Source organism: Motacilla alba, chromosome 2 (assembly GCF_015832195.1).
Source record: "Motacilla alba alba isolate MOTALB_02 chromosome 2, Motacilla_alba_V1.0_pri, whole genome shotgun sequence".
NCBI lineage: Eukaryota > Metazoa > Chordata > Aves > Passeriformes > Motacillidae > Motacilla > Motacilla alba.
The window spans coordinates 114028789-114054612 of NC_052017.1; the positions used below are offsets into that span (position 1 = coordinate 114028789).

Here is a 25824-nt window from a genome sequence, read left to right on the forward strand (position 1 = left end):
AGGTACATCTGAAATTCGTTTTTCAATGCTTCTTGGCTGCTGCCAAGCACAGACTACTAAGATACCAATCTTTGCGATGCCATCTACCTTGAGCAATAAAAACCCACCCTTAATTTAACAGGAGTCACCAGTCAGCTCCTGAGGCATAAACAGGCAGCTGAAGCACCGCGCGTAGGCTGACTTTAGTGCTGGATGCCGAGCAGCGTCTGGCACAGGTGGAGGAGTTTTCATCACAGACCCAAATTAACTCCGGTGAAGTTGTTCCGCGCCTGCCAGTGCCGGAGGAACAATCTCCGTGCGGGAGAAGCGCCCAGCGCGCCACCCGCCGCCCTCCCCTCCCGGCGCCGCTCGGCCGAACAAAGGCGACAGCGGCGGGTCCGCTCTGTGCGGCGCGGGCCGGGCAAGGGGCGAGCCCAGCGCCCGCCCCGGGCTCCCCGCCCGGCCGGCTCAGCCCGGCCCGGCTCGGCTCGGCAGCGCGTCGGAGGAAGCGCCGGCTGCGCGGCGGGCGGGCGGCTGCCAGCGGCCCCGGCCCTGCCCGCCCCCGTCTCCTCCCCTCCGCCGCCGATCCTCCGCCCCCTCCGCCTTCTCCTCGCGGCGGCGGCGGTGGCTTTCTCGGCCCCGGCTCCTCGCGGTCCTCCGCCGCTTCGCCTCGCTCCTCTCCGGGGGCTCCCGCGCCGCGCTGGCCAGCACGGTAAGGGCGAGGCTCGGGGCCGAAAGTGGCTCCGTCCCGCGGCTCCCCCGCTGGCTTGGGGCGGCCCCGGGAGCGGGGGCGGGCGGGACCCCGCAGTGCCAGCCCCGGCGGGTGTCTGGCGAAGGGGCTGCAGCGGGGCAGGGGCGCCGCGCTGCCCCGGGGCCGGGCGGGGGGCTCGCCCCAGCCGGGGGCTGCAGCAGGAACCGCCCAGCCCTGCCCTGCCCAGCCCAGCCACGCTACCGGGGGTCGGCGGGCGGGCGGCTCCCGCGGGGGACGGAGCGCAGCCCCGCGGGGTGGGTGCCGCGGGTGGTGCCCCACCGGCCGAGCCGGCTTCGCCCCCCGCCTCCGGGGCGGCGGCTCCTACCCCCAGCCCGCGAGCGGGTTCGCGGCGGAGCGGGTAGGGCGGTTTGGCTCGTCTGAAATGCCTCGCTAAATGGCAGGGGAAAGCATATGGCCCAGGAGAAAGCCGCTGGAAGCGATAGCTGTTGGGAGTCCTCCGAGTTATTTCCCCGAGTCGGTGCGTAGTGAGAACTTCCTCCCGGGATGCCCTTTCGGGGGGATGCGGGGCTGAGCACATGGCTGCCTCCCCTGGGTCTGCCCCGCGCCTGTCACAGCACCGCCTGCCAAGGGGCCTGCCGGCGCCTGCTCTCCTTTCGGAGTGCTAATCTGACCCCAAGAAAACTTTAGCTGGGCGAGGGAAGGAGGCTGCTCCAAAAGATAATTTACTTAATCGTTTTGGGTTTTTGCCCTGCTCGTCTTCTTTCCCTCGCTCAGGCCAGGCATCTGTGAAAAGGAGGGAAAGCAATGGGATTACCTCTAAGGGTCCAATACGTATGGCTGCTGATAGTTCTGAGAAGAAGGTTAAAATCTGTAAAGACTTGGCACTGGCAAATTAACATCTTCAGTGAATCATAGTATTAACTTTTTAAGCTTGAATTTTATGGTCCTTTGCATGTTGATTGTTCCTCGTGTTTAAAGTCTCTAGGTGCTCAGGTATTTAAGGATGAAACATATTCTTTGTACTTGCAATGCCAATGTTGTTGCACTTTGTAAACATCAGGACAACTTTTATCTTTAATGTAGACCCTTTTATCACTCAGCTGTATTGAGCTGTACTAAATACTTGCGCTGTTTGTAAATCTGGTGCTGATTTGTCGGGTGGCTTTGCAAAGGTCGCTTCAGTTCATCCAATACAGGCATTTTTTGTAAAACGCCTGTATTGATTTAATGTGGTACAGGGTCAGACTTGGCATTTATAAATTATTTCACATTTGTACTTGTGTGCTGTAAGAGCCATGCTTAATAAAGCAACTATTCCTTAGTTGATCCTTAAAGCCTACTGGCAGATCTTGGTGTGTGGTGTACAGGAGGTATTCAGCTTTGTGGGCATCTAATGTTAAGTGTCCTACTTATTTAAAAATGTTGAGAGCTCTAAAAGGGTCAGTGTAATCCATACCACATGTGTGCTCAACTGACCTAGAATTAACAGGATAAAACACTTTTAAGCGCTTCTGGAGTGAAAGGTAGGATGCTGTTTCCTCGTGCCTGGCTATCAATGACTTGCTTTTTCGAGGTGTCCAGTGCCATCCTCCCCAGTTCAGAGGGTGGCAGGACACCCACCCCGCTGCTGGAAAGGCTTGGCTTAAACTGGTGAGACTGGTCATGAGAGCAGAAGGCACCAGCAGCCTGGAGGTGCTCCACGGGGAGATGAACATGATGGTGGCCAAGGGAGGTGGATGCAGAGACCACCATCAATCCTTCATGGAGGGTGGGCAGCCCTTGCCGTGCTGTGGGGCTGTTTGAGCTGATTGAGCTGTGTGCCCTCTGAAGGCCCCCATTTCATGTGGGTTGGTAACTTAGCATGTCAGTTGCTATTTCATGCTGTGGTACTGAGTTTCCCCTCTGGCTTTCAGGAGGCAGCAGGCAGGTGCCTGTGCGCTGCCGTGTAGGTGCAGGCATACCAGGAATGTGGTGGTAAGTGTGATTTACTGCCTCGATGGGACTGATAGCCTGTGCCAGCAAGTTCACTCTGCTGCACAGAAGACCTGGACTGCCTTCATGCCAGTGCATCCATGTTAAGCAAATTGTATCACAAGCTAAAGTTAAGAGGGAAACCCTGTTTTCCAGGTTCTTGTGGAGATCATTCAGCCCCTCTTAGGCTTGTGGTGACCATGCTGAAGATCCAGTTGTTGCTGCACTTAATATACATGCCGTCTTCCACTGGATAGGAGACGGTTTTCTGTTAAAGGTTCATGCTTGTTTCAAAATCTGGAGGTCTAAGGTTGATTTAGCGAGGTGAAACTGAGTCAAATTGTAGGATGCAACTTTGCAAATATGTTTTGATTGCTCAGAGCTACAGAGCTCATTTTGGATAGTGTGCTAGTGGGTAAAGGGAAGGTGTTTCTCAAGTATGCTTTTTTAAGTATATTTCCCAGGGCTGACTAGTTAAGTTAGAAGTCAGTACACTGAATTATCATAGGGCAGATTTTGGCCATTAATTGTAGTGGAATGCAGAGTGAATGAAGGCTTATGTTTACAGCCTGCCCAGAACTAGAGGGTGTATCTTTAAATTCTGGAACCTCTCTGGTCTCTCACTGGCTAACAGTATGTCATGTTTTCTGCTGCTAGATTAAGGCTCCCTTCCATAAGGCCTTAAGCACATGTGTTGATCAGCCACAAGTTAATAATTTTGAATTAAACTGAAGGGTAAGTATATATCAACTACAAAGTGTTTCAAGGAGGCTTTATTTTAATAGGGCAAGTTCTGAGAAGTTAGAAGAACTAGTTTGTGTTGTCCACGGAGCTAAAGGCCTGTAGGAGTTGGAGGCTTAAATTGGAAAAAAAGAAAAAAAGCTTGGACTGTCTTAAGTGGAAAGTACAATAGCTGCTTGGAAACTGCATTTTAAGGAGAATGAAAAGCTTGCCAAGTTGGGCTGGGGACCTTGCTGTGAGAATAAGATACTGCAAGTTACCAGAAAACCTAAAAGGAGGGGATTGATTGTTGGAGAGCAGAAACTGCAGGAATAGCATGTGAACTGCCAAAAACTAGAGGATGAAGAAATTTAAGATGAAGAGACGGGAAAAAAAAAAAAAGAAAAAGAGCAGAAGAGAATTTGGCTATGATGTTGTGAGGACCAGGCTGTGTGAAAAATGCTTGATGCCTCTAAAATTATCACTTCTTGTTTTAGTTGTTTAGTTTTAGATATGCATGGGGATTTGAATGTGGGAGAAAGATAGGGTGCCGAATGGAAATGACTGGAATAAATGTCTTATGTCTGCTCCCAGTCAAACTAAGTCTAAGGGTCTCTGCTTTTGTGCTCTGAAAGAGCTGGGGCAGGGCACTGGAGCCAGGTTAAAAAATAGAATTGGGTGTTATTGGTGAGGTTGAAGGTAGCAGTTGTGATAGCAAGATAGCAAAAGATGTATAGTTCCATTTCTTTTAAAAGGAGAAGAAAAGGATATCTTCACACCTTTTACTCTGGTCACAATAGAATTTAAGGATTTTTGAATAAATTTGGAATGGAAAAAGTAATTAAGTATACAAAGCTAAGTGGAAAACAGGATAAAGAGCATCATGTATTTGCCGCAATTAGGTCATGGGAGACTAAAGTCATATTATTACTGGTTAAATACTGAATGTCCTAGACAGTAGGAGCAGAAGGCTTCAGTTCCATGTATGTATACCAAAAATAACTAAATTGGAAGTGTGAGGCTTAGCTAAAGGTGTCTCCTGAAGGAGAAATTATGAGTTTGTCTGCCTGAATAAAGGAATTATTCATGCCCTGCATCAGTATTAGTAAAGAGACCAGCTCCCCACTTCACCGTACTGGCTGAAATAACTGTACGAGAAGGAAAATTGCTGATGAGGCAAAGTTGGGAAACGTAGTCAGCACCGGGGTTGGTTGGATTATTGCACAGGAAGAATTGAATGTCTGTGATGACTGAAACAATAGGAATGCCAGGAAGTTGAATAGCTCTAAAGACAAAGTTATGTACTGAGTGATTATTAACAACACAGCTGCTATCAGCTGGCAAGTCATCCCTTAAAACAGGTTTGGAGGAAAAGGCCTGATGGCCATAGTCAAACAGGGATGACTCTCGTTTGATACTGACCATGAAATGGGAGCAAACGTGGTGCTCTGGAAGAGCTCTTCAGTGAAGATAGACAAGTTATTAGGCAAGGCATTAGGGTGACTTTTTGTCAAATACTGTACATAGTTCTGGGCACTTATGTACAGAAAATATTAAATCCTAGTGGAACATGTAGATGGACATCCAAGCTACAAAGATCATGTAGCTTGAACAGTCTGGAGTTAGATGAGAGACCAAAACAACATAAAACTACTCTGGCTTTTGTGTCTTAGTAATAGCAGAGATGGGAGATAGCAGCTGCTTAAGAATTCCCTAGAGCAAATTCTTGGAGGAGAGGAAGGGTCATAACTGAAGATTCATCTGTGATTTTGGGTTAAAAACTTGATGTACAGAAGGGTAATTTGATGGATGAGTACAAGAATAATGCACGTGGGGAATTTGAAAGGAGTTTTCTTACTGTCAGATTTTGGATGCCTTCCTAGCTGTATGTATCCTGAGTCCCAGCTAAGTGTCGAAATTTGCATGTGACTGTTCAGGAACGGAGCAGTTCAGGTAACTGAAACTGCCATATTTTATGCTTTGGTGTTCACAGTTAATCAACAGAAATAGAAGTCACTTCAGTAAAGGAGGTGTGATGAGCAGAAGCACTTATTTTTGGGGAGCATGTGTTGTCTAGTCACATGATGGTGGATGGAATTTATAGCAAGTAAAAACACTTATGTATGACATTAGTAGCTGTTTTGTTCTCTTTTTAGTGCATAATGGAGTGGAATGAAGCTTAACTCATAAAATATTTAAGATAACCGCAAATTAATATGTGTGGGACAGAAAATGCATAAATGGACATGCAGGCTGGTGGTCAGGTTGGCTGACTTGCACCCATAAATAAATAAAAGGGTTCTCCTGTCGAATGAGTGCCTGTGTTTATCCTCTGCCTGATTTCATACTCTCTGGTCTTACGAGTGTTTCATGGCACTGGCTGCCTCCTCTTGTTGGGGACTGTGCTCCTGGGCATAGGAGGCTGCCTGGGGAAGAGACTTGGGCAGAGCCTTGTAGGGTAGATGACGTGCAGAGCTGTTGAAAACCCATGGTGGAGGCTCTCAGATGGGGGATCGTGTGCTTGTGTGTGGCTTCGTTTTGCAGTACCTCACCTAGGTGTTGGTGCTGAGCTATGCAAAGGCCAGTGGTTAAGACACAACCACTGGGAAGAAATGGGGGTATGAGGCGTGCCAGTTGAGACACACTTTGTCTAGTGACAGTGCTGAAGACTTGACTGGTTCACAGTGAAGAGTTATATGCCCCATTGAAAGTGTAAAGATGGTGCATGTGGTTTGAATGAAGGCTGTGCCATGTTGACTTTGTTTGGTCTTTGCCATAGTGTCAGTCTCTCTTGGTTTATAAACTATCCTGTGGCTGGTCTGTGTATGCCCATTGAAACTTCTGGGAGTTTTGAGATGACTTCAAAAAGAAAAAAGAATACGTCACCTGTGTGAATGTATTCAGAGAAGAACCATTGAAAAAATAAGATGCTTTGAGTGTGTTTGTACATCAAAGCAAGATGAATATCGTGATATTAATTTATGACTATTTGTTTTGAATTTATAAGGCAGGTATCCTACTTCCTTAGAAATAACTCTTAGAAAAAACTCCCTTCCAATGTAGATTATTAAAAATCTGAACTATTGAATTTTAGGTGTTTGCTCTAAATGCCTGTGTATTTTTTGCTTTAAAGAGGAGCTATGTAATGAACTCAATGTGTCAGCATGCCCCATAGGAAGTAATTGTGAAAAGATTGTGTTGAGCCATCAGAAGAATAATTTAAAAATCCCAGGGAAAATTGAATGTATTGTCCTGGTAGCTTTTAGCATGTATTATTAGGCTGTTTGCTTACTGTTATTTTTAATTTACTGCTATTGCCCTATTATACAAGTGTGGGGTTTATAGTTTAAAAAGATGAGAATAGGGCTGTGGTGGTCATTATAACCTCTTTACTTGACAGCCTTCAAGTCCCAAATATGAATGGATGTGGTGGAAAAGTTATTTAATGTTTACAAGGGAGAGATTCAACCTAAATTCAAACAGTCTTTAGCAAACCAAAGAACAGAGCACTTGTCTCTTGATGCTTTGCTGTGTTCTTTAAAAACAAAAATCGCTCAAATAATTTCCTGTTACAATTTGAGGTCTTGAAAAAGTCTGCATTAAGAAATGGGAGGAAATGTTTTAAGACTTTACTGGGCAGGGAAGATAATAATTGAGTCGAGTATTGTCTGTGTTTTCTTCGTCTAGTACCTCTCCACAGTACTAGACAAGAATGTTTTAAGTAATTACCAAATTCATGAGTGGACCCAGACCTTTGGATTTGTAATGACCTTTGTGTGTTGTCTCTCTCTATTTGACAAGTTAATCTGTGCATGCTACATGCAGGCAACCACAAGGAAACTGTTTCTCCTGTATGCATGTGCATATATAGATATATGCAGTTTAAATTAGGATGGAGGAGAATCATTTAAGTAATGCTTGGGTAGAACACTTTTGAGATGATGGTGATGATGATAAAAGGAATTTTATTTGTAGTTTATTTCATATATATAAAACTTAATGTTGCTCTGATATGTTTGTCAATCTGTTAGTTATCTGTCTAACTCCAGTGGGTTTGGACCATTTTTTAAATCATACTTAAGAACCTTTTGTCACTTTTGTTGCATGCAACCACACACTTCAAGATTATCTTTTGAAAAATTCAGATTTATTACTAACATTTGTAAATTACTCATGTAAGTACAAGTAAGTAACATGATGCGTTCCACGCGCATGTTGTATTTAATTGCATTTAATATTAAGATTCTTATTATCTGTATTGTGTTGCCTTTTTGAGCTGCAATATTGCTGAATTTTATTACCGTTGGGTTGTCCCAGTGTGTTAGTTTGGGTGTTCAATGATAATTGCAGTGAGTATAAATCCTGAATGAGTTTAAATGGTAGGCAGTGTGAATGGGACTTCATGGTTTGCTTTTGCTCCATTTGGATAGATGTTGTTTTGTCACTGAAGATCACTTGTGATAGTCTCTCTACATAGTAAAACTTGATACAATATGTAGGGACTTACTGATAAATCAGTTAATTTTATTAATTAGTATCTGCTAATCAGAAATTAGAATCTCAGTTCCATAATTATGATGTTTGCAGTGTGTTTGTACAAATGCTTGGGGAGCATTGCAGATGGGAAGGCCTGCTTAATCAGATTTCCTGCAAGGCCTCCATATATGCCTTACTGAAGGATTTCAGGTGTTCTAGTTAATTTTGTCTTTATTTATTGCTGCTGTGCTGTCTCCATCTTGCACTATTTTCTCTGCAAGTTTGGAATTTACTCCTGTTGTAATATTGGGTCCTATTCTCTGCAAATGCAATGATGCTTATTAGGTTGAGCTTCAGAACTTCTAGCTGAAGTGAATCCCCCAAATTTTTGTGTATTTAAAACCACAGATTTCAGGTCTTTCCCCCTCGCACCCCTTTCTTTCTGTAGGAGTGCACAATGTTCTCTTTATTTGAAGAGAAATGTTGTTTTCCTCCGATCTTTGCTGTAGTAATTTGAAGTGTTCACTTGTGACTAAAATAATTTTTTTTTTTAATTTTGATTTTTTTCTGATGGCCTGTTTATTATAGCAGGTTTGTGGTATCACACAAATTTCTTTTAGGACTGAGAACTTTTTTTTCCCTGTTTAATTGAAAGATGATCGGTATCATTTCTCTCTTCCTTCCCTCTCAGTCTCTCTTAAACCAAAACAAACCCTTCAGTCCTTAAACAAAAGTGTCTTTGTTTTTGCATTTGTTTTATGAAATTGCTTGAATCCTCTGGGAAAAGCTTTCCTCTCACAGGAAGAGAGGGGAAAAAACCCCCCACCCTTCTAAAGCCAAAAACAGCAAGCCTGCTACCAGACATTACTTTGTTTTGCTATCTGAATAGTAGCAGATTGCATAAAAAAAAGCAATTTCTCATCTTAATGAATGAAAAGTGCAATTGCAGAAATGCACACAAATAGACAAATGGCTTTCACTCGGAAAATGTAAAATTGGTAGTATTCAGGGCAATAATTTGCTGCACGCCCTTCTGGGAGCTTCTTCACATTGGGAAGTGGAATTTTAAATGGGTATTTTGTAGTTTTAAGAGGTGCTTAGAACATCAACTGCTCTTTGGCCTTTCTGATTTTATTTTTTGATACTGTTTATTCCTAAAAGTCTCTTGGTTGTACACCTTGTACACGTGCTGTTCTGGTGCCATGGGCCCATCTGTGAAGCCATCCATCCTGTCAGACTCAGCAGTTGGGTGAAACACTGTCTCTTGACCTAGGAACCTGGAAACTGGCAGCCAACATGAGTTAAATGAAAGATAGGACCAGGAAGACAAAGAATTATGTGAAATATCATCCTGCTAGTTTGTCTACATGGGCTTTATCCAGAATATATACTAAAGAACAGAGGTCCTGATGAGATAGAACACATTTATTGCAGCAGACTTTCTCCCAAATGTAATAAAAATGCAAAATTGAGTCAGTGGCCTACTATTCTTGATCACCTGTATTATTATGCAGGCTGGAGGGATCAAGAATGAAGAAAAATTTTCTGAGTAAATGCTGAAGGTGAATGAAAAAATAAGGAGGCCTCCCTTACCACCAGGAGGTAAGGGCTTATCTGATGAAGAGTGAGAAATCAGACACTGGGCTGAAAGAAGTGGTACAGGACTGTCCTAGAGGACCCCTTTGTAAGCATTATATGGAGAATTAGGAGTATGGTGGCCTCTCTGGGTTCCAGTGACACCTTACATCTTAAGCAGCTCTTGAATTTTGCTTGACAATCCCTCTGTTGGTGTCCTGCATTGCTACTGTCCCCCTTCTGTCCCCAAAGCCCATGCTGTATCAACTTTATAGCTCATGCTGGGCTTCCATGTGTGTGCAGCTGTGAAACAGCTGTGTCCTCATGACTAGCTTATCCATAGTGTCCTGGTGAAACCTCCACGTCATTTCCTGGGCTTACTTTTTATATCCTAACCTTGCAGGTACACCTGCTTGTGCTTCTAGTGCCTGGGAAGAGAACTGTATGCTCTTCAATGCCTTCTGGAATAGCATCCATACCTCTTATAAACAGGCATGTGCAGAGACGATTATATGGATGTTCATCTTATATTTGAAACATTTTTAAGTGCTCGTCATGAAGACTAGACCAGAGAATTATAGGCTTTGGAGAGATAGAAGCTGAATTAACTTGTGCTTTGCTGGCTAAGCTGCATTAATGTTTTCATTACTTGCCCTAAAATGCAGTAGGCAAAAGCCATAGGGAGAGGCCCTGTCCCTATGCTGAATTTAATAAAATATAGGATTTCTCCTTGTAAACTTTCATTATCCAAGAACCTCTATGAACGTATCAAATGATGCTGTTTAGATTGTTGCAGTCAACTAATTTGATTTCCATATTACTTCTGGGTGACTGTTGCTGAAAAGATTTTTTTTTTTACAAGGTGCCTTGCCCCAGAAATCAGATCCTCACACACCCCCTCCTACGTATATATTTCTAGATTGTGTGGGCTGTGCTACTGAGCCAGAAAGCAGAGAGGAGTATTGGCTTCCCGTGCTGTCATTGTGGTCAAGGCTAATCAAATGCTACTAGTGACAGGAAGGCTTGCTTTACTGATGAATAGCAGGATGGTATTGTATATTTTGCTCAGAGGGGTTCAGCACAGATGCTGAGTAGAGGAGCTGCCCACCTGACAGACCCATGCTCACTCTTGCTCACCCTTTGTTCCAGTTTGCTGTGTGCCCAGAACACTTTCTCAGAAAATGCTGTTCCCTGTAGATGCTGCAGCTGAGCTGGGACAGCAAGGTGCAGACTGGAAGGACAGAGACTGCTATCCAAAAAGCCCTTGCAGTGGACATGGTTAGTATTGCAGCTCTGCAGGCCAGAGGCTTTCACATGTTGCTGCAGGTTCAAGCCTGAAGGAATTGCTGGATGACTTGGACATGAAGGCAAAGAGGCAGCTTGTATTATGGTAGTTGGGATACAGACACTGTCTAATGTGAAGTTGCCTGCTGTGAGGTTCCAGTCTTTCTCCTACGTCTTTCCCATGTCTTGAACTTTTACTAATTTAAAGCTGAACTTCTAATGAGAAGCAAAAAAACCTGTTCCTTAATCAGTGTGATTTGCTTTCATGGAATACATCATTCAGCTTAGTGCAAATTGTGAAAGCCATGTTTTTATATTTGAAAATTATGTCAGCCGTACTTGACATTGAACCAGGCAGAAGAGTGCTGACAATCCACATGAAGTCTGGCTTCAATGAAATGTAATTTAGTACCATAACATACTGAGGTGAAAGAAGCAATAAAATAGTCCTTCTTGTAGTCCTTTTTGCATTATAGTTCTGGAGTTGCAACTGTGGATTTCCCATAGTTTCCTTAGTACCTTTCTCTTCTTAATAGGCAATATATAGAATACCAAACTCCTAAAATTCACATTAAATGTTATTAGGATAACTGATATGTTGGGATGGAGATAATGGCCTCTTGTTTCTCCATAGAGCAGTCACATGGGCACAAATTCTATCTTTTTTTCTTTCTTTCTTTGAGGTTGTTTTGCAGAGTTATGCAGAAATGCAGAGAATTTTCCTAGGCTGGGATTTTTCTCAAGTCAATGTCAGAACTCACTTTTTCATAATCGCAGATTGTGGTCTCCGACAACAAGATAAACAGAACTGAGGTGAGGTATATTTTGTTCACCAAGTTGAACACCTCTTACAATTTTTTTCCATGATAAACTAACTCATTGACATGGCAATTAATAAAAATGTAAATAAAAATGTCAGAAACTCTGTGATCACTGCCCTATAAGCTTCACTGGCACCTATAGAGGGTGTTTTCCAAGGGTAAAGAAGAGGCAGAGCTGGGGTATGCAGGAGGGAATTACAGTGCTAGAGTATAGTTAATTGTGGCTTCTGTGCTTTGTACCTCCGAAGGCATCTGACAGTGGAAGGAGTGTGCCGTTGCGTTGTTGCCCAGTTTCTCTTTCTTTTAAATACTGTGATATCTGTGATCACAAATTCACAGACTTTGAGAGCTTAAAGTATAGGAGAACTTTCCTTGATGAGAAATTACAGAACATATCTGCTTATGTGTTCTGAATTACATGATGGTTTTTGTTTTAACCAGCTCTTTTCTGACTTGGGAAGAAAGGGGATATGTTCTCATGAAAAGAGATGTATTCTACATGGAAACCATGTACATAGTTTTCAGGTGATTTAAAAGCACATTTCAAGACAGATCAGAGCTATCTTGATTTATATATTTGGTCTTCAGCCTGACTATGTACAAAATGTAAAGTGAAATAAAATTAATTAATCTGGTTTATTATGTTGTCTACTCATAAAATACATCTAATTGTTCACAAGGGAAAATTTAATTGGGAAAAAGATTCAAATGAAGTACCACGTTACTGTCTCTGTTGTTACTTTTCTGTTGTCTTAATTTTTTTTTAGGTTTTTTTTTTTCCCTTCTGACAGTGCCTAGGATGTGTATTTGAGCTAACCATTAATGCTTCATTTTTGATGTCTGTAGTACTTTTACCTGTATGCTATTGTATGTAGATGAACAGGCCAGGACTTGACCTATATAATACAAGTGCTTTAATTTACTCCTATGTACATTCCAGGGTGTGGGTATTTAAATAAAAGGGGAAAAGATGAGCTGGTGCCTGGTAAAGTAATTCTAGCTGGAGACTGATACTTGTGATAGTAGGGCAGTTATCAAAATAGCCACCATCTGATGCCAGTTTTTCCCATTCCTGCTGTAAAGGAAGCTCATGGAGAACCTCTGCAGCCAGGCAGAGGCCAAGGGCCTGCTTGGGCAGAGTCATTCTTCAGTCCTCTGTTCCATCTTGATGGCAGGATGCATGTGCTGGGCTTGTCCTGGCAGCAGGGTGCACCTTGCAGCTGTGCTTCCCAATGATCTTTGATTCCAGGCAGCTCCTGGAAAGCACAGAGCCTTCCTGCTGTGCCCCAAGTTCAGGCTTCCTGCAGGAGCTCACGGGACACGGCCTGGCCTGCCTCTCCCTTGGATTAGGGCATGGCTGGCCTCTGGGTTGGACCACAGGATCTACCTGGCCATCCCTCCTGAATCCTTTGGTGTCTCTAGTTCTATGACACGCACTTAACAGGAGAATGACAGATGATTCCTTGGATGCTGTGCCAGGAATTCAGCAGTGCAGAGTGCTTGCAGGTCATAGTTGAGATTTTGCATCTTAGATAGAGAGAGAAATAACAAATCCTTCACGTTAAACAGGATGAGAATACACAAAAGAATGTTTCCAGGAAAGCATGCATGCATGAGATGGGGAAAAGGAGTTGATCTGGTTTCTGATGTGCGCCATTAACTGTGGGATCTGCAGCATTCCTCAACAGTCAAGAAACGTTTTGTGGATGTCTGCAGGTGATCTTGAGTCATCTTGGAGACAGAAGACTGAATCATCTATCCCTTGGTATTCTTTCTGTAACATGATGGTGTCCACATGTGTCCACACACAAATAATAGTCTTTGTTTAAAAGTCTTAAATGATCTAATCTTCTAGATGAGCTTTCCCTTTCTGCAGCTGGTTTGGACAGAATCTGGGGAAACAGTTCCAGTACATGGTCTGCATCCAAAGAAAAGCGTTGCTCCTCTGAGGACTGTTAGCTATGGTAGGAACGTAGTTGTTAGCAGGAGGGCTGGGCTCAAACTCTTGCCCTGCCCAGTGCTTTGAGCAGTTGTCCATGAATTCTGAGCTACAGCATTGCTCCCCTAAGTCTTCTGAAGGGTGCTGAACAGACTGTTGACAAGGCATACTGAGGTAGGCATCCAGTGCAACGTATTCCCCACGTCCCTCTCCCAGGTTCTCTCCTAAAATATCTGAAATGTTCTTAGTTTTATCCTCCTATCAGTCCTCTTACTTGGATTGTCTGGAAATAGTTACTTTCTTACAGTTCTTGCTGGTGGTATAAGATGGCTTGGCAGCATCTATGAGAAAACAGTTATATGGGGAAGATTTGAGATTTTTGTCTTAACTGGAAAAGTACCAAAAGCTGGGAAGTGCAAAATACATGTGGGGGTTTTTTTTTCCCCTGAAATTTCACACCACTTTTCAAAATAAATTCTTCTGCCTTTAAGTGGGTGAGTCCTTTCTCAAAAGTAGTGATTCCCAAATGTTCATATTTGAGCCAAGAATAAAATCTCTTTTTATGCAATCTCTTCAGAGCCTGCCTTTGAGGAAGAAAAAAAGATTTTAGTCTTCTTTTAGAGACTTTATTCTCTTTATGGAACATAATGAGTTTGCTTTTCAAAGGAAAAACTGAGAATTGCAGTGAAGGGGCTCTGTAGTATCTTGGCTTGATTTTATGCAGGATAAAGCTGTTTAGTATTTAATACAGTAAACTGTTTAAAAGGATAAGTTATATAATTACCATGAACCTTTAAATAACGATTAGTATTAGTACTTGATTGTCAGTTAAGGCTGTGGCTTTGTAAGTGGGAAAATGGTTGCGGATATATATAGTCAGAGCTTTTAAAGATTTTTTCCCCCATCCTTTTTGTTTATCCTTATTTGCATATCTTAATTATGTAAACATAACTGTTTACAGTTTGAAACTGAAATGCTATTTTATTTCTCCAAGTATCTTTTAGTATCGGCTCAGTGGCTTCCAGTTTTTAGGAGCTTGTTAACTTGCCTCTGACAGTTTCTTCATAGAAAGAAGAATATATTCATATGGCAGCTGATGTCTGAGAGCTTTAAAATAATAATGAATGCCATAAAATTCTTTGTTTGCTTAGTGATGTGATCCTGTAGCTTGATTTCAAATGAACAAGCATCCATATGGTATATGGGAATAAGTGAGTTGTCCCTTGCTGTGTGATACCTGTGGCTGCACTGCAGCTGACTCTTCAGGCAATAGAAGATCCTAGTGGTAGAGTATGAAGTGGTATGAAACCACTCCTGATGGCAATCAGCTTGTCATGCATGCTTGAGGGAAAGGGTCAGAAAGTAGCCTCCAAGCATTTCCACTTCTCGGTGTTGAATTGTGGTTTCATTATTGTCAGTATTTGGCTAATAATGCGGTAGGAGTTGAACCCATTTTGTGGGTATAGTCCACCAAATTCAGTTCTACTCCGTTTCAAGAGAAACAACACCAAATAGAAGAAAAATATCTCTTGCTCTGTTAGTATTTAAACTTTTGTAACAAAATTACTTAGGACTGAAAGCAGTAGTTTCAATCTCAGAGGCAAACAGATGCTTCCCAAAGCTGCTGCACTGGAAAGTATATTTGTCTCTGGCTCTCTTTTCATTGTACTCTATGCTAAACTTATAAACACAGGATTTAGAAACCCCTGCCATGCACTTTTTAGTAGTGACCCAATCTTTCCATGATACAAAACAGATCTGTGGACTTGAGAATGTTCATTTAGCTCCCAGATAGAGACAGCTGGAATTCCTGAGGTGCCAAGCCCAGCTGGAAGGTTCCTCCTGCAGCACCTAATGTAGTAGTACGAGAGTATCAGAAGAGGTTGTGTGAGGCAAAAGGAGATGATATTTAAAGATTACCCTTGTTCTTTTACTAGTCATTTTGCAGCACCAGATAAATGATAATTTTATTTAATTGTAAGGGGAATTCCATTGTGTTAGAAGGATTCTTCCTGTGCTCCTCGGTTTGTTGAGACCTTTACCAAGTGGGTAGACTTCATCAATTAGTGCAGGAATTTACATAAAGGTGATGCAAAGTTCACAGAGTAGTAGTGTGGTGTGGCTGTCAATTTGAACTGTTTAATATGTTCACAGCAAAGGGGTTTTTGGTTTTGGTTTTTTTTTGTCTTTTCTTGAACTTTTTCCCCACTGTCAAGTCAATCCGCAGGAATGATGGGTTGTGCATGTGTCATATCCAGGGTATCATTCTAATCACTGACAAGCTGACGTGTATGGTTATTGTTTGTTTTTTGGAGATACTCTACTTCCTAAGCCAAAGAGAAACTTTTCTCAGAGAAAACTTGATCTCTTTGTAAGTACTTTTAAATCCTGCCTGTGTATTGCAGGTGCATGCCCAGACCACATGCTGCCTGGCGACTGCTACTTCTGTGAACACAAGGATTAGAATAAAGTTTCAGCATTAATCCTGGGTTTCCTGCACTGATTCACTTAACAGTCTTATTCCTGTTTAGTTGCCTGTGTGTTAAAAAACATGTTGTTATTTATACTTGCTGTCACAAAAAAAAAAAATCCTGTGTTATTTTGGTTTTTATTGTTGATGAACTGTGTAAAGATTTATGCCTTCCCCCTACTCAGACTCTTCACAAGGTAGTAATTACCCATGTGCAATGCAAATGCATGCAGAAAACAAATTGGTTATGCGTTAATTAAAACTAAATTACAACAATTTTATATTTAGGTTACTTTAAAGTGCCTAAATGATTTTGGATTTGAAGTCTTCAGTGTTTTTCAATGTATGCCTTAGTCCCCTCTTTGTTACTTTCAAACTCTATAGTAAATGTATATGGTTTCTTATGTACAGAATTATATGCTATAATTAAAAAAAAAACCAAAAAACCACCAAAAAAACTAAACCAGTGTTTTTCTTCTTCAGGGCTTGACCTGACCTGAAGAATTTTGTGAAATGTGAAAAATAATTGTTCACTTTTTTAGTAGCCTTGCTTTCTGTACTTTTATGATCTTTGCAGTTTTAAATGTGGTGTGCAGAAATTGAACTGCATCTAAGATTTAATATTGGCCAGGACAAGATCTTGCAACTAAATTTGTTCAGCAATATGTTTAATTGACAAGAAGTTGGTAAAAGGCTATTTTCTTGTTATGCAGTCTTTTGTTTATCCTTGAAAGTTTTGCATTTAGGGAGCTGTTTCAATCATCTGTCTTTATAAATCAATAGCAAGCATACAAGATGGTTTAAGCAACAGGAAAATTAGTTTCTTGGTGTTCTAACAGATTTAAAAGAAATATTTTTGAACTGTGTTGTAATGGCATAGGATGGTTTTTTGATTAAAGAAAACATACTAGAAACATGTGTTTGTGGTGGGTTAATTTTTTTTTCAGGTTTTCATGTCTTAATTTGTTTCTTTACCAGTTTCTTTGTTTCTTTCTATTGCAAAACTGGGCTCAGTGCCCTGGTGAGTCCTCTGAGGGTTGTGTGAAAATCAAAAGTGTGTGAAAATTAAAGTCAAAATTTCAGGGGTTTCAAAACCACTAAGTCAATAAGATGTTTGACATGGAGTTAGTTTGCATTTGGGTACTACAAAAGTATAAATCTGTGGCTAAGGTGTACAGGAAAATGTATGGTGGTAAATAAAGTTGCGGGGGCCACTGGGGAAAATTTGAGATGTTGACAATTTCGCTGATGTGTTTCTGTGAAATGATTGCCAGTGTTCCCTCATTCTAATGACTCAAAAAGGTGCTTAAGTAAAAATTAAGCCTGTTGGGAGGAAGTGCTGATTAGCTCTTGTGTCCCATATGATGGAGTCAGGAGCTTGCCCCCCCGCATGGGGAGGGAAGGGAGGATAGGGAATTCTTCCATCTCTGATCCATATATTTGTAATCTCCTGCTGTTACTTTTTCAGAGGCCTAAAATATATTTGGATTCTGCTTCAAAAAGAAGATTGAATACATGTTATTGTAGGAACAGTGTTTTAGGTAGTTTAGGCAGGAAAGCAGCTGTTGTGTAAAAATGTGTATATAAGTGTAGAGTCTTCCTTTGAGACAAATAAATTTGTTTTCTATACAATTGAGTGCTGTTGGTTTGGTTTTTTTTTTTTCAATTCTTAATAGAAGCTCAGCAGTAAGCCTTGACCACAGAATAAATTCTTTATCCTGTGTGATTTGTGTGCATTTGTCTTTTAAATCTGTTTAACAAAGTAGTGCAACAAATTTGGGATTAGCAACATGCTAGTTAGCTTTGCTGGAGGAAGCTGGGACAGAAAAATGGGGAAAATCATGTTTTTTGCATTAGGTGTGATGAGCTGACACAAAGATTAGCTGTATTGGGCATTTCTTTTCAAATGGTTTCTGACCTCATGGGTGCAAGGAAGTTGTGATTCAGCTGTAGCAGGATAAATTTGGCAAAGAAAATAAGCATGGGTTTTGTGCTGATTTGTATATTGGCAGAAAGGCATTCTCAGCTCATAGACTTTCCTTTTACCTCTCACAGATTTAAAAATAAGATTGATTTAGTGCCAAATTCTTTTGCAACACATGCCCTTGTATTGTATTTTAGTGCTCTTTACTGTTTGTAGTGCCTCAATTTTTCTCTGGGTCTGCTCTGACATGTATGATATGGAGGGCTGTAAATGCAAGTAAATCAGGTACTGCTCGCAAAAGTTTCTGATACGTTATGAAACACACATTTTAAATTTCAATAACATGAAATCTGGACTGTAAAATCCTACTTTTAATCTAGGCTTATTTGGTTAGGCTATGTTAAATCCACTCCTAAAAATACTCAAGCTTTCTTGTGTTATTGTTATTATTTTCATTTGAGATCAAATCTCTTTGAACTATGTAGACACGCACCTGTGCTCATTTTAATCCCTGTGTAGTTTTCATCAATTATCACAGCAGGCAAGAAAATCAAATTCAGAAATGCTTTTGAAAAGTAAATACATGCAACTTGGGTTCAGGTTTATGTTTTAATCAAACATCATCTGTATTTGTGTTCTTAAGACAAAGCTGGGTGAGGGAGGAGCACAAAAAGCCTTTTTTTGTTATCACTGTGAAATATCTGAAGTGCTTTGCTATATGATGAGTGTAATATGTTTGTGTTTGTAGAGGAAGGTTGCGTTGTGTGTGTATATGCTTTTTTTTTTTTTTTTAAGCTGGAGAAAATCTAGGTCAAGAGATTTCATTCTTATTAATAACTTAAAGCTTTATTCCTCAAAAATTATCCTCCATGGCTAGAAAGCTTCCTCACTGCGGAAGCACTCAAACATGGATGGGAGCATTTTCCTTTCCATCAAGGTGTTAAGATGTTCACCTGAGATTCGTAGAGTCATGTACTTTTGAAAAGACCTCCAAGGTCATTGAGTCCAACCATTAACCTAAAACTGCCAACAGAGTCCACCACCAAACCATGTCTCTGAGCGCCACATCTACACAGAGGTGTCGTGACTCCATCATTTCCTTGGGCAGACTGTTTCCAATGCTTGACAGCTCTTTTGGTGAAGAATTTTTTCTATTATCCAATCTAAATCCAATCTTTACACAGCTTGAGGCAATTTCCTTTAGTACTGTTACTTGGTAGAAGAGACTGACCCCCACCTGGCTACAGCCTCTCTCTCAGCAGTTGTAGGCAGCAGTAAGGTCCCCCATGAGCATTCTTTTCTCCAGACTAAACATCCCCAGCTCCCTCAGCAGGTCCTCATAAGACTCGTGCTCCAGACCCTTCACCACCCTGTTGCTCTCCTCTGGATATGCTCCAGCACCCCAATCTTCCTTCCCCTGTGTAATGTTGAAGACCATCACAGAACCTCACAGGAGCCTGTTCTTTGTGGGTTTATCAGTGTGGGGCCAAGCTTGGGGCTGGTCATCCTTGGCATTTCTCCTTGCCTGCTGTCCAGCTCCATGCCATGTCCCCAGCTCCTGGCCCATGTGTGAGCACACTAAACCCAAAAGAGGTCTTATGGTATTCGTATAACAAAATGGGCCACAGGACTGAATTTTTGCTTTCCTGAAAACATACATCCCCATCAGCAAAATAAATGAATGTGGAAGCTTGCCAATTCTTGTAGTTCATTGAGAGATGCTAAAACATAAAATCTCTCACTTGGCCTTGTCTAGCTTTCCTGTTCCTCTTCCTCAGCAGCTACTGCCCTGTGTGTTTAGCTGCACAGCACCAGTGAATTGGCCTGGTATTATATATCTAAACTGGAAACCCTGGGAAGAGTTGAAACTGAAAGAAAAGAGAAATTCTTGACTCTTACAGATAGAGTAATCTACTGTATTAGAGTTTAAACAGACTTGGGGGAAAATAGTTGATGAAGCCTTTAATTTTATCTTAATCTTTTGTGTCACTGTAGCCCTGAAAGCAAAGGTAGTTAAATTAGGATAATTAATCATGGAGTAACTTACATAGGAGAATGTAATGAATTTTCCATCAATCTGCAAGTTATGTAAATCAAGATAAGAGTCTTCTCATAAACATTCCAATTGCAAGCTATGGACAAAAAAAAAAGGTTAATTTAGATGCTCTTTGTGTTGGCATTTTGAAGTTGTTTCTGGTTTACTTCCTTCAAATATTAGAATTTAGAACTTTAATTTTTTGTGTTTTGATGTCTGGCACTGTATGAAAGAGGGCAGACTTGAGGGAGAAAGGGTACTTTTTAGTTAAAATGCTTGTGTTAAGGATTTCTGTATTGACTTTCTCCTGTTCCTGCACAAGATCTTGTGGATGTAGGAGAGATTGGACAGGAAACTGTTTATGTGGTGCTACAGGACCTGCAAAACTGGGTTTGTGCAGCAAGTCAAGAAATATATTTACTGCTTTCAGGGGAAGTCTTTCAATATGTGAAGTTGCAGGTCCTGACTTCCCAAAGGGAGATGTGCTGAAGCCTTAGACATCGTAGTCAGCCCATGTGATTAATATAATTGCATCTTCTTTGTGAATAACTTCTGTAGATGTGAAGCAGACTTTGAAGCAAGTCAGTTGACACCCACACAGAACCAAATTATAACATCCTGATTAAAGTGCTATGCAGTGTAAACGCTCAAGTATTGTCAATACAAAGAAAGTTTGTTCCCAACAACTCTTGAAGTGTTGAAATTCACTTGAAATTTGCTCTATTAAAAAGTTAACTTGCATAGTTAGGTTATTTGCATGTAAAATGAGGAAAGATTATCAGGATCATTAAAACCATAAAATACATGAAAGAATAATGTCAAATGTATTTTAGGAATACCTGTCAAATTCTGTTCACATCCCACATACTTTATTTTAACTTTTTTTAGTTAGTGATCAAATGGTGACTTTTGGTACACTACTTTTTCTTGAAAATATAATAAAATAATTCTCTGGTTTGTGTCAAGCAGATTGAAACATATTCTGTTTGAATTGCATCATATGAAACACTTTCTCAGCAGGGTCTGAGAAAGCATGCTTCTGAAAATTTATATCCTTTTTATGATCACAGAGCAGTGGTAGATGCCACATCTCTGGAAGCATTCAAGGTCAGGTTGAATGTCTGAGCAATCTGATCTAGTTGAAAATGTCTTTGCTCATTGCAGAGGGGTGGAACTGGATGGCCTTTGAAGGTCTCTTCCACTGCAAACTCTTCTGATTCTCTGGTAATAACTGGTCATTTAAATGCAATGTTTGTACACTGTGTGAGTGTAGGAGTAGAAATTATAGTCCTGCAATAAGAATTAAAATAGATACCTCTTTAGATGTTTGACTTATTGTTAAAGTTTGTTCCTTTTGTCTGTAGTGCTTTTGATAATTTTGATTAATTTTATGTGTTGCACAAGCGTCTCCTTTGCTCATACTGACCTTCAGAATGTTCAAATTGCATGTTTGGGGTTTAGTACTTGTTTGGGTGCCTGTCTTCCTAAATAACTTGCACAGAATTTTCTGCAGGATTGCCATATTGTCAACTTTCACAAGGAAGAATGCCATGTCAACACTTTATTAGCCTGCTGAGATCATCAAAATGCACATCTTTTGGGATATGTGGGTGCCTCCAGTGAAAAATACCTGTTTTGATGTAGAAAGATGTTGGGTTGTTTGTTGGGGTTTTTTTGGGGTTTTTTTTTGGTTTTTTTCTTAGGAGATTTTTTTGGTTACCCTAATGACCAGCATAATTTTCTTAGCTGTAGGTTCTTTTGAGATTCCAAAGGTTAACCAGTGTAAGTGTTAGCAGTCCATCTCATTATTTTAGAAGAATTGCTGGGTAGTTTCAGGATGAGTGACAGGATAGGACAATATCTCTCAGTTGCCCTTTGGCTTCAGGGTAGAACAGCATCCTTGCTTGATGGACTGATGACGTGGACTCACTAGCTGCAAGCTCCCGTACACCTTTCCTTTTATGACTGGTGCTTTGAAGTAGCTATCTGCTTTGTGAAATCTGTTTTCATTTTGTAAAGTTGGGGCTTTTTTTAAAAATTCTGCTCTTTCCTTCTTCCCTGGACTCAGTGCTATTAAATGCGGGTGAGAGTTGTCAAAGGAAGACTATGCCTATGGCTGTCCATGGCTTTTTGTCCTGCATCTGGTGACATGATGTGACTGCTTGATCTTTTTAAAGTATAAGAAAAGTGTCAAAGTTCTATGTTATCTAATGCTACGCTGAGTTTTGTTTACGTCAGAACAGAATGAGATTGTAGTCTCTTAAGTTTTACTTTTGTTTTGTTGTTTGACAGTCGAGTGGCTCAAATCAAGCTCAAACCCTTGGAGGTACTCTGCAACTGTTTCCCCTGTCATACTTTTCCATAGTGACCTGATACAAGGTTGATAAATGTTTCTAAAAGAAGCAATAAGTGGCTGAGTCCTCAGAAAGGAAGCGTGAAGCCTTCTGATTCAAACTGTTGATTTATGCTGCTCTTAACAGTAGTGGCTGGTTTGGCTGCTCGCCCCTTGCTTGTTTGCCAGCTTCCTGCTACTTGGAGATGAACAGGGTCCTGGATTTGCTTTCTCTGGAGTACGGAAATGCTTTGCCATTGCACTGAAATTCTGGTTAGTAGAAATTTGCATAAACAAGAAACTTTTTTTTTTGATAACTAGCTTTAAGCAAAGAAAAATAATCAATTGTGGCATCTTATGTATTTTCCTTCTGTACAGAAGTGCCTCAAAGGGCCTGTCTCTAGGCTGGAGTTGCATCAGTAACTACATTGCTGTTTGCTTTTCTGTCTCAAAATTGTGGTGTGCAGGACGCAAATGTTATTATTAAATACCTCTGATGAAGGTAGGCTTTTGCAGAGCTGGCATCTTCATTCCTGCTTTTGTGACCATCTGATGAGTAATCCTACATGCTGAGCCCATGGCCTGGAGATGGGCTCTACTTCTTGTCGTCCAGGGAGGAAGGCCTTTGGTAGGACATCCCTTTTCCATGGTGTGCCAGGCATGATGCAAGGAGTCTTTCCACAGCCTCATTAAAGTTAAATCATCAATATCTTATAGCCAGCACTCTTTTCCCCTGCAAGTGTGATACTGTTTTACTGTTCCTCTCAATGATGATGATAGTGTAGTATTGGAAGAGGTCACAAAGGGAAGCAATAAACTCCTTGTACTTTGTTGTAGTCCAGTATTAGGTATATTTAATAAACAACAGTAATGATTTCATGTAGTTTTTAGGAAAAGTTTTTCATGTGTGTTCTCTGAGGCATCTTGACTTGAGCCTTCCTGAATCCCCAGCTTGGTCAGTAGTGTGGGTTCTGGGGTACTCCCCAGTTTTATACTGTCCTGCTTTAAAGCCTGGATGTGAGAGCCAAGTCCCCCAGCTTGGCTGAGGATAGGGATTGGGTCTGACTGCTGGAGGAGGCAGCACATCTGTGACTGGCTGACATCTGCACGCCCTTGTACTTGCCTCTTTTTCAGTGTTGATATGTTTTCATAAATACTTCCGTACTCCCTGTCTTGTCCTTTGGCAAGTAAGTTTTAGAAATAATGTCTGATTTATATCCTCTTTGTATTTTTGACCCTGTGGCCTGACCCCAAGTCAAAGCTTTGTATATCTTCTCATTCCCAGCGAAGTGGACTGTAGGGTTTTGTTTTGAAGCCCAGCTGTAGATTTAGTATTTCCTATCATGGGTAATGTGTCTGTTTCATGTCTCTTGTTACTAACATTTCATTTGTTGATTGATTTAAAGTCAAAACTGAGGTCACCTGTTTGTATCTTTTCCTCCTCCAGCTGTAAAACATCCAAAGAGAAACAATTACAGTTGAATAATCAGGAGCTGAGTTATTCTTCCTGGTTGTACTGAGTTGTGAAGAGAGAGCTGACAGTCTGAGTATGAAGCAGGGTAAGCAAGTGGATGTCCTCAAGCAGAGATAGAATAGAGATTAAAGTGAATTCTTGCTGCTTTGGGGTTTTAATAACTTGCTGATGAAAAGTCTTTATTTGGAAACTTGAATGTAGAAATATGGGCTGGAGAGTTTCATTCCAGAGGAAGATTCATCTTTACAGGCTGTAATGTCCATCTGTGTTTCAGTCATGTGTAATGAATTGATAAATCAATGACTCTTTACCTCAGCTGACTCCTCCTGCTAGTTGTCTCTTACTTCTTATGAAGTACCTAACCTTTTTGGGTCTAACACTTTTGAAGTGTTTTGTTTGAGGTTTTTTTGTGGGAATTTTTTTTTGGTTGCCAGAGGGTGGGCTGGTGGGGTTTCCTCTGCATTTGCAGCTATCACATTATTAATAATTGTGCTTGTTCTAGTTCTGAAGCTTATATAATAAATTCAGCTCTTGTTGTGTTGGCCAGTGAGCAAACAAAGGTGACCTAAAACTCTTCCAAAATATGTTGGTGTTCTGTAGCCGTTTGGCACTTTCTCACTTCCTGATTTCCCGTAGGCCTGATGAAAGTGTCGTACTGCCTCTAGTCATTCAGGTACTTTGGAGAACCACTCTTGCAGTTCCCTGGCATCATTCCCTGGCAAAATTGCTTGGGCAGGTTTTGCTTCAGCATCTAACTGTGAGTTGAAAACCTGAGAGGTGCCTTGATCTGATTATTTAATGGAGTTGCATGTCACGTTTATTGCTTTTAATGTTGGTCACTGTCCCTTGGTCACACCCAAGAGAGAAGTAATGCATCTCATATGGGGGTTCACTACCAGGAAGGGTTAGGATTCTCATGTCTCTTGTGCAGCTTATCTAATGCAGATCTGCCAAGATGATGGAAAGATTGGAGGCTGCAGCAAATTGGTTTTATAGTTTGTATAAAAATCCTACTTCTCCTACTGTGGCTGGATTTGCAACAAAAACAATCATGAGTCCAAATCTGAAGTCATTAAGGAACATTTGTGTAACTTTGATGTTGCAAAGACTTTTGAAAGTGTCTGTGTATTCCAGACTATCATTCTTAAGATGATAATGGCATCATCACTATTAAAAGCTAGAGGTGTCACCCATGTTAGATCTAAAGTCTGTCTCGTGCATAGTTTTGCTTATATTTCCATGCTTTTCTTATGCTTAGTAGATTTCCAATTCTGCCCATTCCCCCTGTTCTCTGTTAGAATGCAGGCAGGCAGTGTAACATACGTGTTTCCCCTTTGAGCTGCAAATAATTAATTGCTCTCATGTATATTTGCATCAATGTCTTGTCTTCAGATTTTTCCAAATAGCAGGCAAAGATGGTGATAGCATATGGTTGCTTCTAATGTTTGTTCCAAAGTCAAACCAATTACTTAGCTTGCATCTTAGGAACAACAAAGTGGTTATGATTTCATGGGGACTATGAAAAATGAATGAAGCTAAATGGCAAACTGAAAAGCAGGACAGTTCAGAATTTGCCTTATTTGTGGGGTTATACCCAGGCTGTCATTCAGAAACCATTCTATTTAGGAAATAACTTTGAGACAGAGTATACAGACATCTTCCTTGGATCATCAATGAGGTCTCAGAGAGTACATTATGTTCTGAAAATTTCAAAATTAACTACTTTAATGATATCCTTTTTAGGAGCTTTGTTGACTTTTTATTTTTAGCAGATAGAGAATTCACCGAAAACTCTTACAAAAGGTCTCTTATTTTGTCTTAATTGCAGCTTCTATTCCCTGTTTTATGGTTCTCTGTAATGTTTGCAGTAATAAGGTACTGTGGCATTTTCCTATTCCCTTTCACAGTGAAAACTTGAGAAACCCAATTGTTTTGAATAAATTTCCTGGTCTTATTTACTTAAAATTAATCATGGTACCAGGCCCCTTCTTAAGCCTATCTTCTGTTGTCACTTTGTGCTGGTTTTGGCTGGGACAGAGTAAATTTTCTTCATAGTAGCTGGTCTGGAGGCATGTTTTGGATTTGTGCTGAAATCAGTGTTGATAATACAGA

The 25824-nt window shown here is 41.0% G+C and overlaps 1 protein-coding gene across 3 annotated transcripts in view; it reads left to right on the forward strand.

Annotated features, from left to right (window-relative positions):
* The first annotated feature begins 276 nt into the window (after positions 1 to 276).
* The window catches only part of FAM110B (family with sequence similarity 110 member B), a 112845-nt gene continuing 87297 nt past the window's right edge, over positions 277 to 25824 (forward strand). The window contains exon 1 of one of the 3 annotated variants that reach the window (XM_038126568.1): positions 277 to 691. The gene's annotated coding sequence lies outside the window, so the exon portion shown is untranslated. Of the gene's footprint in view, positions 692 to 739; positions 1209 to 8504; positions 13652 to 25824 lie in introns of those variants that run through there. The other 2 variants (XM_038126585.1, XM_038126577.1) reach the window with 2 other exon arrangements.